Genomic DNA, 15,386 nt, shown 5'->3' with positions numbered 1-15,386 from the left:
TGTTGTTGCACCACCAGCAACACCAGAAATAACGTCAGTATCAATGCTATTTGTGAATTAAACTGCCTGCAAAGGCATCACTACAAATTCTGGCAACAGAAGGTGAGGCTTATTAAATCTGGCAAGAAGGGAGAGACAAATAATTGGTTGATTCAATACCTTCTCCAATGAGACTCAAGATGGTTTATATTCCATGCCCCATAAATTCTAAGGGGAGAAAACATTATTCATAATACTTCTTTTGAATTCAGTGGGAATGAAAAGCACTGAACCTGGCTAGATAGCCCACGCCCTATTTTTTATACAGTATCCAAATGGTTCAAAATACTTACACAACATTAAAATGGATAAAACTTAATTACTATTAAGTTAATTAGCAGAAGTCAAAAGGGAGTTGATCGCACCAGGCTGGGAAGCTCAAGATATGGGTTCTCTCTCTTTGTTGAGATATGCTGGGATTGCAAGGATGAGAGTCAAGCATGTGAAATAAATCACACTCCCATGTTTAATGCTGGCATCCCCCGGTGCCATTGTCATGTTGAAGAAGTATGTGCATGGGCAGAGGAATGGAGACGGTAGCTCTTAGCAGTGGCTTTATCTGGGGGAAAAGGTGGAGGAACTCACCACTATTGCCATCACTACCCCTCCCCCCTCACGCCACCAGCATGTGAACCTGAGTCAGGCAATTGTTCATCTAGCTCAATGTTCTACCAGGGGTGGGAAACCTTTTCCCTACCATTGACCTGTAAGAAAAATCACTTTGAAGCTGCAGCTAATAGCTGGTCAAGGCCAAATGGGCCGTGTTTGCTGAGCTGCAAGATTGCAGAGTCCCCTCCCCACAACAGAAAGGCTCAGTCTCTTGTGGGTATTAGGTTGTAAGCCTTGGGTTCCTCGTCCCAGTTCTAAACTGCCTGGCAACGGTTCTCCAAGGGGTTGCAAGTAGTTGTTCCCAGCCTCCCCGAGATATTCCAAGGATTGACCCACCTGGGGGCCTTTTTCATGCAGCATACAAGGTACTGAATGGGAAAGGTCATAGTTCAGCGCATGTGAAAGGCCACAACTTCAGTCAGCCTTTCCAGGTAAGGCTTGGGAAAACTCTGTTCTGAAACCCTGGTGAGCTGCTGGCAGCTAATCCAGAGGAAGACAGTCCTGAGCTACCTGAACCAGGGATCTGGCTCCTTAGGTGTTCTGTCAGGCAAAAAACCAGGCACTTTCTTGCATATTCACCTCTGGTGACTGAACACTGAATGGCCTAGTTTAAATTTCTCTGTCTCACTCGCTCTGTGTGTGTGTGTGTTGGGTTAGGATAGCGGGAGTGCAAATGCTTGCATACTTAGAATAATAGAATTGTCCCTGAGGATCATCTGGCAATACACCTTGCAATACAGGGAATCTGGGTGGCCACAGTGAGGAGATTGCTGGGCTGAGATTGGCATCCTTTGGCCTGACCACCACTGGGAACAAAGCCACAAGTTCAGTCCCCCCAAAATGACTCCCAACTTTGGCAAAAACTGCTCATACCACCTCTGATACCGTATTTAGAGGACATGGGTGTATGGATAGCCCCATGTATGGATGGGCTCCAGAGTGATCTGTTCCTAAGAGGTGAAGAAGATATTCAAAAACTTGAAGCAGATTGAGATGGGGCTAATAGCAGGGGCTAAAAGGCTTTATTTCACCCGGGTCAAGGGCCCAGTTTGGTGTCAGCATCGCCCTAGAGCCAGTGCGCCGACTGGACTCATGTACCTCAACCCCGACTGGGCTAGGCGAGCTGGGTAGCACCGCCAGAGACCTCCTTTCTCACAGGAACAGGTCACAGTGCTGTGGACTCACAGCTTAGAGCTGAGAGCACCGGATTCACTGTCTCAATAATACAGTCGTTGCGCAGCAGAGTTTTGCAGAGTCTTGCAGAGAATAAACCACTCGGAGAGCAGCTCTGTAAAATATCTTCCTTTTATTCTATAACTACAACTATGATACAAAACTATATACAGAGCTGAATATTCTAAGCATAAATCAATGCTACACTGAGAGTCTGCAGCTGCTCTTAGCAGCAATCTTATCTCTAGGATCTCTAACACTCTCACTCTCTCCGATACACTGACTGACTCTCTCACACACACAGATATGTTGCTGGGCAGAATAAGTAGATAGGCAGGACACGCCTCCTCTTCTCTGGAGAGTCAGCAGAGACCATCAGGAGATGATCAGGAGATTCTTGGGTATGGGAGGGGTGAAATCTCCTCATTTGGCACCCCACACCACCACCCCATGCACATTTGCACACACTTACACACAGCCTGGGAGCCTCAATGGCGCTCCTCTTGAGGCTTCACCCGAGCCAAAAAATCAATATGGACTTGCTTTAAATTTAAATTTTAAGTTACAAAATTTAAAAAGTGATTTTTTAAAAAATATGTGTCAGGGAACTGCCATCGGAGCCAGAGGGAGAGGGAGGGCTCCAGAGGGGTTCCGGAGAGCGTCCCGGGAGGGAGAGAAGCAGCACATCTTCTGGGGAAGGAAATCAGCGTAACACCAGTAGAGAAGGGGGGCAGATGGGGGAATCGGCGAGGTGGCTCCAAGACTCTTTGCCGGGAACCAGTGGGGAGAGCTCGGGTCCTCCGATGCCCACACCCTCCCTGCGCAGAAGGCTTCCGCGCAGGGAGGCTAGGTGGAGACTAAGCGTCAAAGAGCTTCTTTGCTGGAAGAAGTTCAAGAAACGCCCACTAACGGATTCTACCAGCGATTGAGACAGCCACGGGCGCGTGGCTGTCCAGACAGAAAGGGTTCACTCAGGCAACCAGCCAAGGGTGGCGTTGATTTACACACAAGCAACCCCTAGAACCATTACAATATGATTAACTTTTTTAAAAAATTATTGATTATTTAATATTTCTAAGATCTACCTGCAAAATTTCATATTGGGATCTCAATGAGATCACATTGAAAAAAAGTATTTTGTACATACATGTCTGCCTTATTAGGTTCTATTTAGGAAAAACGGGTCTTCTTGCAGTGAGTTAAATTTAAATTTTAAAGTAACTCCATCTTGTGACATTAAAACTCATGAAGTTCTGAAGAGATTGGTGTTTTTAGTTTTGATGTATCTCAATGCTGGACTGAGCTTTTAAGGTTTTTGTGTAGTCAGACAAGGCCAAAATTGACACTTTTTTGAAATTTCAAGCCCTCATAACGAAGAAATGGGATGAGATAAAATGCTAAAATTCTAGATTTAAACTTAGTTTTCCTCATTCAACAAGAGTACAAAATATTAAGAAAATTGGATGACATGAGGTAAAAAAAGTCAGATCATTTGACATGGAATGACCCAGAAAGACAATTGCTGTGAAGATATAGGAAATCCTGATGAAATTACAGAAGCTGGATAAGAGGGGATTTCCAGGGGCCTTCAGTGCTTTCCCGTTGCCCTTCTGAGAGATAACTAGAAGAACAATAAATTAATGTGGATGCAAAATTCGGCTTTCCTTTGTGCAACTTTTTTTAACACAGAGACTATTATACACACTTGGGTATAACGTTCAGCCTCACTGTATGCTATTGATCAGAGCAGAACCAGCCACCAAAACAAGGTATCCCCTCCCTTTTACCAGGTAACTACTTCTGCCTTCTTGCTGCTTCTGTTTTTGTTTTGTTTTTTAGGTAGTCAACATGAGATTTCATTTTGTTCATATACAAGTATGTCATAAACTCATATGAAATGAGTTCCAGCAGCTCTGGCTCCTTGCCATTTTTTCTCAGAAAGTGGGCTTCTCTTGGAGGAGCAGGCTGGTGTTTTAGTTCAAACCAAATTCCCTTTTCCTTTCCTCTCCCCCCCCCCCTTCTTTCATAGTCTTTCACCCACTGCAAGAAGCTGTTTCTGCTCTTAGAGTACTTGATATACTCAATTTGCACATTAATTCTCTGGGCAAGAATCTTGCCCTTAACCTTCTTTTCACAATAATGCCCACAGCATGCTGGGTAATGTTGTAGATCCTTCCAGTCTTGCCATAGTAACATTTGTGGGGCATGCCTTTCTGAATTGCGCCCATGCCCTTTATGTCAACAAAACCACCTGAATAGATGCACAAGTAGGTGGCAAGAGGGACAACACCATGTTTGCGAAATTGTCTTGAGAACATGTAACGTGTCCCCTTCCTCTTCCCCTTGCTGTTGGTCATCTTGACAGATTAGGCAGGCAACACTCTCAGGGAGCGCAGAGTGGTGGGACTGGGAGCGGGGCGGAGACATCCCGCTCCCCCTCAGCCGTTGTTTGGAAGCAGTGCCCGGGTCTGCTTTCCCCCCTCCTGTTCCTGTTCCCCTTCCTTGCTGCTTCTGTCGTGTAGGAATTTGAACCCAAGACCTGAGACGTTGAGTCCACCAGTTGCACAGCTTCCACAACTGGCCTTGGCGGGGAGCAGTTCTGCTGACATTCAAGTATCTGGCTGTAGGGTAGAGGGGCACAATGGGATTAAAGTTCTTGGGATAGTTGGTTTTGGCTAGAGAAAGAGGCAACGTGCAAACATGGCTGTCTGGGAAAAAAACACTGGTGCAACATGATGCAACTGCAGGGCCAGGGCCGAAGTCCACAGCACACTAAGTTTGCTGGCAACTCAGCTCCCAGAATAGGCCAGGAATGTAAATAGTTAGCAACTGACCCTGGCAGGATGCCAAGGCACATGGCCTACACCTGCTCAGAGACACCAGCTACTGTGCACGGAAGAACTATTGCGCTGGGACAAGCTTGTTATTCATCACGTTCTACATCCTGACTCTGAAAGTGTCTGGTTATGTGGACCCTTGGCTAGGACAGTAGCCGAAGTCTGGGAGGCAAATGAATTACAGTGGTACCTTGGGTTACATACGCTTCAGGTTACAGATGCTTCAGGTTACAGACTCCGCTAACCCAGAAATATTACCTCAGGTTAAGAACTTTGCTTCGGAATGAGAACAGAAATCATGCTCTGGTGCCGCAGCGGCAGCAGGAGGCCCCATTAGCTAAAGTGGTGCTTCAGGTTAAGAACAGTTTTAGGTTAAGAACGGACCTCCAGAACGAATTAAGTACTTAACCTGAGGTACCACTGTAGAGTGATGGAATACCCTTAGAGCAGAAATAATTTGAGGCCATGGGTTGTATCCAAATAAATTATACTCAAGAGGGTGTGTGTGTGTGTGTGTGTGTGTGTGTGTGTGTGTAGAGCATTTCACAAGCGAGGAGTCACCACAGAAAAGGCCACATATGGACCTATTGCAGAGGAGGCACACAAAGAAGGGTCTCTGATGATGATCACAGGATCTGGGCCGCTTCCTATGAGAATAGGTGGTCCTTGAGGTATTGCGGTCCTGAGCATAATTGGTACCAAGAAGCCTCCCAAGGGGGAAAGTCCCCATTGACACTTCCAGCCTGTGAAATTTGCAGCAGGCCATAGGCCTATTACGTCCTGCACACTGCCTTGTCCTGTACCTCTTAAAGTTGCCATTTGGAGGACTGCAAAATGGCATTTCCTAATGCCTTTTATTCTAAGCCTTAGACTTGGAAACCTTCCTATCAATCTACTCCATAAAATAGCAAAGGAAGTGGAGGCCCCTCGGCTGTGTACAGTTCAATGGAGAGCAGGCAAGTCGACTCAAGGGACCAGAAGCATCTGCTGTCCCGGGAAGCCTGGAAAACAGAATCTCCCCCAAACCATTCAGTTGTCTTTGGGAATCCCTTTATGGGGCCCTCATCTTTCTCTCCTGATTGGCTATGAGGGCTATATGAACTTCCTGTTTCCAAGGAACGCAAATTTTGGAAATATCAGACCTCATTGTCAGAGCCAGAGCTATGGGCACCTGGGGCAGAGCGGGATTCACACGGCATTGCCAGGCGAGGCTCCGGTTGGGAGCTGGGCTTGGGCCAGGAGCAGCGGGAGTGGCGCCGTCGGCTTCCAGGCCCCTCCTGTCCTCGAGAGCCCCTTTGGCCCCCTACCCAAGGCGAGTTCACTGCCTCTGGTGGGCCTGACGCCCCTCGCCTGAGGCCAGGACACGGCCTCGGCTCCCGGGCAGCTTCGGGTGCCTCCCTGATCCACAGTGGGTGAAGGTCCCTCTGTGCCCCTTAGCCCAGTCCCTTCGTGCAGCTGGGGCGCTCTGAGGACGGGGAACAGCGTTGCTCCCTCCGCCATGAGTCGAAAGTCATCTTGCCTCAGGCATCCATCCCATATCATGTAGATGGTTACCCTGGAGTAAGTCACATTGTACTCTGTCCCTTGAAATACAGGACAGTACCATTTTGGGGGCACAGACTCCTCTGTCCCATTTGGCCCATTTTTGAAGTCATAAAAAGTAACTATTGGCCTTTGTGCACTCACCCAAACTTGCTTATCTCATGTGCAATGTGACTGCTAGCTGCTTAGACAGTGAGCCCGCCCTCCCCTCCAAAGCTGGCCGATTGACGCTCCAGGCTAGCCAATAGTTGAGCTGACAGAGGCAGGGAGGCAGCACGTAACTGCAGTTCAGGGCGGGGCCTGTTTAGCATGTGGCCAGCCGTTTGGGGGAGGGGGCTTTCTTTATTTTGATCCACTACCTTTTTATTGGGATGTGGGTGGCGCTGTGGGTTAAACCACAGAGCCTAGGGCTTGCCGATCAGAAGGTTGGTAGTTCGAATCCCCACAATGACGGGGTGAGCTGCCGTTGCTCGGTCCCTGCTCCTGCCAACCTAGCAGTTTGAAAGCACTGCTTTCAAAGTGCAAGTAGATAAATAGGTACCACTCCAGCGGGAAGGCAAACGGCATTTCTGTGCGCTGCTCTGGTTTTGCCAGAAGTGGCTTAGTCATGACCCGGAAGCTGTCTGTGGACAAATGCCGGCTCCCTCAGCCTATAGAGCAAGATGAGCGCCGCAACCCCAGAGCTGTCCGCCACTGGACCTAATGGTCAGTGGTCCCTTTACTTTGACCTTTTTATTATTAGCGTTTTGTCCCAGACGCTCCCACTGTGGTGTGATCACTGATCAGTTGTCCTCTATTAATCTTGCCAATTAGTTGTTTTTGAAAGATGCTCTCCCCCCCCTTCTCACACACAGAACTAAATGCATATTTTAAGATGCCACATGTCACATACAACAGTTAGAATTGGTTGGGTTAAAAAAACACCCAGCATTTTTCCAGCACTTCTTATACTCTTATATTGCAGACCAACCTTGCTACCCCTTATATTACAAATGCGGGGAGAGGAAGCAGAGCCTGGAAGAATCGCCAGAACTTAGTGACTTCTAGGCAAATGCTGAAACTCCTAATGGTGACCTGCTCAGGGAAGCTGTTCTTGTCTGTTTAAATAGGCAGGAATGGGTTGACCCACTACCTGAGAACAGTGGCATAGCAACCAATCCTTTCCAGAGGACTCTGGAGATCATATCTCTGGGAGGGGAATAGGGGGTATCCAAACAAACTAGGATTCTTTGGGGGACTGTTAAAGAGTGCTTTAAAGGATGCTTTAGTTAAAATTCCTACATTACAGGGGGCTGGACTAAATGACCCTCAGGGACCCTTCCAACTCTACAATTCTATGATTCCATGAATGCCTATGGATAACATATGAATTCTTTTTAAAACACCTTAAATATGTGACAAGAACAGATGTAACAGTAGCTGGTGAACTTGTCTGACTATGGGGTGTGTGAGTCAGAGAATTGGCATTAGCAGCTATATGGAAAGGGCTGTTGGAGGCATCAGGAAGAGAAACAGAACATGTTGCTATCTCCACCTCTTTCTTTGGCTGTTTCTACATTTACCATTCTTCTGACAGGCAGAAGATCGGGAGTATGTGACTCTCTGAAATTAATGTGTATTGCTAACTTAGATCCATAAATTTCATTGGGTCTCCTACCAGAGGCGGAGAGCAGGTGGGGGCGGGGGCTGGGACGCGTCCTGCCAGAATCGCACTACCAGGGGCAGTGTGCCCCCCCCCCACTCCTCTTCCTCCGCCAGTGTCTCCTACTCTATGAGTATGACCAGCATCGGAAACAACCCATTGTAATGGATTGCTTTGAAGTAATTTCATTCTGCACCAGGTAAAGTAATTTTTAGCCCCCCGCCCCCCATGATCCATATTTTGCCTGACCAAAGGTGGCAACTCTACTTTCATGTAGATAAACATGTACTACAAACATGCTATCCTGTACAAGTACAATGTTAACAGTGGTTACTTTCTTCTGGAACTTCAGTGTGGCAAATTTTAGGAATAAAATTTATGTTTTCAACTAAATGTTGAACTGTATGCCCATTCTCAATTTGGTATTAGAGTTTTCTATACTTCTCCAGTAATAGAAGTGGATGAGTCCATTATTTTTGTAAGGATGAAAGCTGCTTACTAGTTAAAACTATCAAATGGCTTGGATCCAACATTTAATTACTTATTTAGAATGTTTATAGAGACTTTCATATTAAAATAATTCACTGAGCAGTGTTGCATAAAATCAAAATGAATCCAGCAAAATTACGCAAGGAACAGAGGCATGTTTGCACACAGCTGATATCAATGTTCTGAAAATGCCTGGGTAGAAAGAAGAGTTTTAAGCAGGTTTTAGAAACCATCTCCTCTAAGTCCTGTTGCAATTTTTAATGTCTTAAAAACGTAAAAGAGCCCTCCTTGCTGGATCAGTCCTATCTAATCCAGCATCCTAGGCTCAGTGACTAACCAGATGCTCACGAGGAATATTGCTTCCCACTGTTGTGGAAGAGCATAGCCATTGTGGCTACCAGCCATGCATAACGTTCCACGAATTTGTCTAATTCTTTTACAGACCATTTGGTAGAGCATAAGACTCTTAATCTCAGGGTCATGCGTTAAAGCCCCACGTTAGGTGAAAAAATTCTGCATTGCTGGGGTTTGGACTATATGACCCTCGTGGACCCTTCCAACCCTCCAAGTCTGTGATCCTGTGTGTGAGTGGGTGTGGCATGAAGAGAAAGAAAGAGAAGGGAGTTTGCTTGCACACCCAGCCTTCTCTGTTCCTAAAAGTGAGTGATCCTCCTCCTTCCTCTTTCCCCAATGAAGCTGAAGATGGGGTCCCCTGTTGGGTTTTGCAACCATCAGGTCCCGGTCTCATTTGCAGGGAGAGGGAAATCCTGCAGAGGGGAGAAGGCGGACTTCCAAGCAAAGTTGAAAACATCCATGTTTTGTTGCTGCTAGCTGCTTGCTTTGCTGTTAAATCTAAGGAAGAGAATAATAGAATATCCTTTATCTTCTTCTCTTCCTTTTTCCTCCCCTCCACATCTGAGAAAACAATTAAAAATGGTGGAGAGATCAGACCTCCTTAACTGGGTAAAGACTGTGCAGTCTTGTACTGCAATTACCGTATAAGCATTTTTACTCAGAAGTAAGTCCCACTGCATTCAATAGGACTTACGCTCTGATATATGCCTGATCATTCTCACAGTTTCCATAATTATTATTATATTTATATCTTGGCTCCAAGGAGAGCTTTTCCTGTGGGAACTGCTTGACATGTGGACCTCTTAGCTGTGGGGAGAAGTGGGGCTGCCTTTGCATAACAATATGTGAAGGGGGAAAACACCCACCCACCCATGAAACTGCTTGAACCTGTGTCAGGCCACTTGGTCTCCAGCTCAACCATAAAAGTCACTTCAGGGGCTCAGAGGAACTTGGCAAGTTAGCAAGTTGCTCTTTACTGCTTTTCTATGGGTGAGTGGGGGACCGCTCAGTACATATTACCCTGACTGCCTTCCGCAGAGGAAGGGGCTGAAAGAAAAGGCAAGGAATCAATTAAAACATGAAATAAAAAATACAACTCTGTATTCAAATAATATATTCCCTACTTTTTATGCCGTTTAAAATCAAATGTGCAAGCACGTATATACGTATGCCAAACTGAATACCAGTATTTGACCTGGGTGAAAGGAAGCCTAGTTTTGCCCCGTCTTTGTTCACCAGTAAGTAGCCACAGCCAGCCCTCCACACAACAAGAAATCAAAGAATGAGCTTCTAGGTTGGAGAGCATGATTATTATTTTTTTGCCAACAAGCTTCAGCACCTATGTTTTCAGAAAGTACCCACTATCTTCACCCATTCAACCTTTCCCCTGGAACTGTGGGGCCTAGGAACTTGTTTGGTGGGTTTAAAACACGCACAACAGTTTGGGGATTCTCAGAAATCAGAGTGATGCATGCAATGTCTGGATATCACTCAAAGCAAGCCTTCTGGGTATTTGGTATGTTTGCAGTCACGAAGTAAACACATGTCTCTGGCTTTGAGGGAGCATAGTGGAATCTACAACCCCAGACAAACAGCGTTTGGTGTCCCCAAACCGTGTTGTGTTTTGTGCAGGGCTTCCCAAAGCTCCATCCCCTATTCCAAAAAGCATCTAAGGGAATCTAGGCCAGAGGTCAGTACAGTATTTTGAGAGTCATGGTACACATTGCATAAGCTGCTGATCAATGGAGCATTTCCCAGAAAACAAACTTTGCACCCAATCCAACTCACACACTAATGAGAAGCAGAAAGGCGTGACTGGCTTTACCTGTGCAACATCAATCATAGCATTTGTGCATGAATACATATGTATACAGTGGTACCTCGGGTTACAGACGCTTCAGGTTACAGACTCCGCTAACCCAGAAATAGTACCTCGGGTTAAGAACTTTGCTTCAGGATGAGAACAGAAATTGCATAGTGGCGGCACGGTGGCGGTGGGAGGCCCCATTAGCTAAAGTGGTACCTCAGGTTAAGAATAGTTCTAGGTTAAGAACGGACCTCCAGAATGAATTAAGTTCTTAACCTGAGGTACCACTGTATTCTGGATAAGCCTATGAGTCTGCAAATGCCCTTTAGGAATTGCTCTTTATAGTCTCAATCCTATCTTTGCAGTCTTAAAGGCGAGAAATGGTTTTGTTGTGTATGTTTTTAAAATTGAAAACTGAGATAGCCAAACTGGAAAAGACATGGAAATGCAAGTGTAGGCTCTTAACAAATTTGATTGAACCAGATTATGTCTAAAAGACCACATTTTCCCATATGAGCGTCTTTGGACTCTGAGATCACCATCTGAGTTTTTTCTCCAGGTGCCATCTCCAAGGGAGGTCTGCAAAGTGGCGATGAGAGAAAGGGCCTTTTCTGTGGTAGCTCTCCATCTATGGGATGCTCTCCCCAGGGAGCCCTGCCTGGTGGCAACTTTGCCATCTTTTTGGCACCAAATCCATTTTTGTTTTCCCAGGCACTTGAACAGCACCAATGATTGAATGGTTTTATCCTGATTATGTTTTAAATTTATTTATGTATTGTTATGAGTTTGGGGTGTTAAATTGTATGCCAAGACACTTCTAATCCCTGGATCCAGCAAGTGTTTAAAATTTAACCAAGACTTCTAATTCTTAGAATAGCCAGGCTAACTTCCTGGTGAGGTGATAGCCTGGGTGAAGAGCCATTAAGGGGAACAAAGGAAAGGGGCTCTGTGTGAGACGGCAAATGGGTTAGCTCCTGTCAACACTGAGAAATTCATATACTTCGTTCCCCTAAGCAAATAATCAACATTCTACACCCAGGTAACTCAAATTCTACATCAAGAAAAGCAGAATTCTGATTTCTTCATAAATTTGTCTGCTCTTGTAGAGTCTTCTTCTGTTCTTCTTGAGGAAGGTTTCAAGCTTTCAAACACCAAGTTGAGATTCTCAGAATGATGAATTGTGTGCCCATTGCAGCACCACTTGTATGATGAGGTCACAGAAACATACCCTAAGTACAGCTATGAATTAGACTGTGTTTCCACTGGCAAATTCACAAGGAGCCAATGGCCTGTACTTCTTTATGACTGCAGATCAATCCCTTTAGTTTTAGACACCAATTAAAATCTGCTTAGCAGTTTAACAAAAACAAACCCTGTTCTAGTGCTCATCCCTATATGGCAGACAGACTTTTCTAGTCTCTGGCATAACTGCCTGCTAGTGTCTATATGAGATTCATAGCAGTTTGGGCATTGGCAGTTCCCCTGCTATAGTGCTTCTACTTTTAAAAATATAATCTAGACCCTTCTTCTGATTTTCTGCTGTTTTGATACTGATTGATAATTTGCACAGACTCTAAAGAAGCAATGTACTGCAACTTTATTGCCACCCAGTGGCAGTGTTGGGAATAACAATTAGTCTCCCAGCCCTCCACACTTCTACATTTCCCGCCGCTTTCTTGCAGAAAACCCAGGCTGGTGGGGGCTGGTGGGGGCTGGAGTTCAACAAGTGCCACAGGTTCCTCAGCCCCACTGTGCATCATGATCCTCTCTTGCCATGCTCCCCTCCTACACTGGCTGCCACAAATCCCCTGCTGTGATGCCAAGACCCCCAAGCTGTCATAAAATTTCTTTTTTAAATGCTCGTGCCCATTTTTGCACTTTGGCCCCCACAGGATTGGCCATATACCAATGCACAGCATTTGCCCCCCAAAAGGTTGAACTAGATCCTGAGAGCAGGAATCTCCATGCACAAAAACAGGACAAGTAATGTTGTATAGAGTTTTGGCATTCTGATCAAATCTGCCCATTTTTCTATCAGTTAAAACATGTTTTTGATTATGAATGTAATTGGTTTGATTTGAATAATGTGTCAGGGCCGGCCCACCCATGAGGCAAAGTGTGGCAACTGCCTTGAGTGGCAGGATCCACAGGGGCGGCCGATCTGGCCTCCAAGACATGCGTCACCCACTGCTGCTGCTATGATGGCAGCGACGGCTGTGGTGCGCTCCTTGGAGGCCAGATGTGCCACCTCCTTGGCAACTCATCCGCCAATGTCACTTCTACAGCAGTCTCTTGACAAGTAGGAGGTGCTGCCAGTCTCCTTCCACCCCTAAGGAAGAAATGGCGGGGGCTGCCCTTTGGGGTCTCCTGCTCTCTGGACCTGCCCCGGGTGATTCAGAGCAAGCCCCTTCCCCACACCCTGCAATAGTCTTTGATTCCAACTGTTTGACCCCCCCCCCCCCATTTCCAATGTAGATCTTCACTCACCCCCTCATTCCAGATGTAGATCTTCCCTGGCGGTGGCACGGAGGCGGCATTTTGTGGTTCGCAAAAATGCTCTGTATTGTGTTACTTCTATATGAAGCCATCTTGATTCACAATCTTGACTGGGCCCTCAGCTGCTCATATTCTATAAAAGCAGAGGTGGACCTTGGTGTCTCAAATTTTCGTAGCACCCTGGGCCACCTGCCTCGCGCCTTCCATTGGATCTCATAGTTGTGGTGCCCAGAAGCTCCATGCCTGGTGTGAACACACTGGTCACCCCCCCCCCCCCAGATCTGCCTTTGATAAAGGCATGACTTCTGGATCCAGCTTTGTCTCTGGAGGCCCAGGTAGGCTCAGCTGAAGTGCCTTTTCCCTGCTGTGTCTGGTACAAGAGGTATTTGGGCCATTCCACGCCAAATCACCTGGTCCCATGTGCTCTCACAACTCAGATTTTCTTCAAGTTTATGTGTAGATACCTATGAGATAAGCTCAAAATAATATTTTAAGATTTTTTGGTCCAAAATTGGGTGCAAGAGAATTTTTTGAAAATTTAGCCTAATGTAATTTCTGCATCAGTGTAGAAAAACCCTCCTGTTTCGCTTATTTTTCAACCGATTGGGCTTATTTTGATATCAAAATAAAGCTAATCGTGGTCTCTATCAAAATAAGATATTAAAATGATCTTAAGTGCCACAGAAAAGGAGGGTCTCTTGTTGGCAAAATCGTCAGTTTGATGACCGAGGCAATAAATCAGAGCTATGGCCTTTGAGAAACAAAACAAACAAAAACAACACCAAAAATGACCAAATCATTGCAGAAGTGTTTTACACCATAAAATGAACAAGGGCTCTGAGATGTATTTTGTTTTTATTAAATAATCAAAAAAACTTTTAAAAATAACTTCAGATTACATTGTAACATAAGAGGGTACAATTTTAACTATTCTCACGAATGTGTGAGTTATTTCAGGCTCAAAAAGACCTTAAACCTGTCCAAAAAAAGTAATTTTTTTTGGTAAAAAATTTACTTCAAAATCAATTTATTTTATAACCACAAAAAACACCCTCCTTATTTTTAAAACATAACAAGTACATGGTTAGCTCATTCTACAACAAAAGTATGAAACATGTGTTAGTTGTGGTTTGCGTGCTATGGCTTATCGAACCTACCAGGAAGAACAAAAATTCACTTTGAATGGTCGGTGACCCTTTTCTGTGTCACTTAAGACCATTTTTGTACCTCATGTTGAAAGAGACCACAATTAGCTTTATTTTGATACCAAAATAAGCCCAATCGGTTGAAAAATAAGTGAAACAGGACGTTTTTTCTACACTGATGCAGAAATTGCATTAGGCTAAATCTCACAAAAATCAAAATTTTCAAAAAATTCTCCTGCACCCAATTTTGGACCAAAAATATCTTAAAATATTATTTTGAGCTTATCTCATAGGTATCTGTTAAGTTGCAGGCGAACATATCAGACAACACAGCGATTCTTCAAACAGCTCTTGTTTATTCAAAGGCCAGAACAGAACTGAACTGAGGAGCTCAGTCAGCCTGCTTATATAGGGCTCCAGAACAACGTAACTGTTGCAACTTTCTAAAACTATCCAATCACTGAACGTCACTTTCAATCCTTCATTTGCATACAAACTATCCAATCACTGAACGTCACTTTTGATCCTTCATTTGCATACAAACTATCCAATCACTGAACGTCACTTTCGATCCTTCATTTGCATAACTATCTACAGTATCCCCCTGCTGGCCCAGGGTGAGAATTTCAGTACATAACAGTATCTACACATAAATTTTTTTTGGAAGAAAATATGAGTCGTGAGAGCATGGCCGAGTATTAAAATCAGGTGATTTGGCATGGAATAACCCATTACCATTCTTGGATCAAGAGAGCTTGGCCACAGTGGTCCAGGCGTTGGTGACTTCAAGATGGGACTGCCGCCATGCACTCTGTGTGGGGCTTCCAGAAATTGCAGTATATGCTCTTTCAACTGCTTCAGTCTGAGGAACTGGCACTGTTATAGGTGCCACATTTGTAAGATATCTGTCTTTGTATGGCAGTCCCCACACTTTGGAGCTTCCTTCCTGTTGACATCTGTCAGGCTCATTCATTGCTCTCTTTTTAGTGACTGCTTAAAACATTTTTTTGCTTAGGCAAGCCTATCTGGACAATTGGATGTTACACATTGTTTGTGTTTTTTTAGCTGCTATTGAAGTCTATTGAATATCTTCAAATACCTGTTTTTAACTGTTTTTATTGATAATTTTAATGCTTTGGTTTATATTTTTGTGAACTGCTTGGAAGTTTTTGTACAATCAAGTGGCAGATACATGTTGTTACTTCAGTGTCTTTTTTTTTTGCTTTGAGAAGTGGCTGGCTGGCTCTTTGTGA

At 44.9% G+C, this 15,386-nt stretch overlaps 1 protein-coding gene and 1 pseudogene across 4 annotated transcripts in view; both read right to left on the bottom strand.

Moving 5' to 3' along the window:
- The window catches only part of LOC308468285 (inhibin beta E chain-like), a 134,726-nt gene that overhangs the window by 6,251 nt on the left and 113,089 nt on the right, over positions 1-15,386 (bottom strand). The window contains exon 1 of one of the 3 annotated variants that reach the window (XM_080990395.1): positions 5,966-6,541. The exons of 1 other annotated variant lie outside the window; for it this stretch is intronic. The gene's annotated coding sequence lies outside the window, so the exon portion shown is untranslated. Of the gene's footprint in view, positions 1-159; positions 1,292-5,965; positions 6,542-15,386 lie in introns of those variants that run through there. One more of the 3 variants, XM_080990394.1, reaches the window with a different exon arrangement.
- Positions 2,655-13,492, bottom strand: LOC308468428 (large ribosomal subunit protein eL21 pseudogene; annotated as a pseudogene). Its single transcript, XR_013991573.1, has 2 exons — positions 12,980-13,492; positions 2,655-4,442 (listed from the first exon to the last, which is right to left on the bottom strand). The product of XR_013991573.1 is annotated as a large ribosomal subunit protein eL21 pseudogene (transcript).

This window comes from Podarcis pityusensis, assembly GCF_964106645.2.
Source record: "Podarcis pityusensis genome assembly, chromosome: 2".
Taxonomy (NCBI): Eukaryota; Metazoa; Chordata; class Lepidosauria; order Squamata; family Lacertidae; genus Podarcis; species Podarcis pityusensis.
This window is presented reverse-complemented; position numbering and strand designations above follow the sequence as displayed.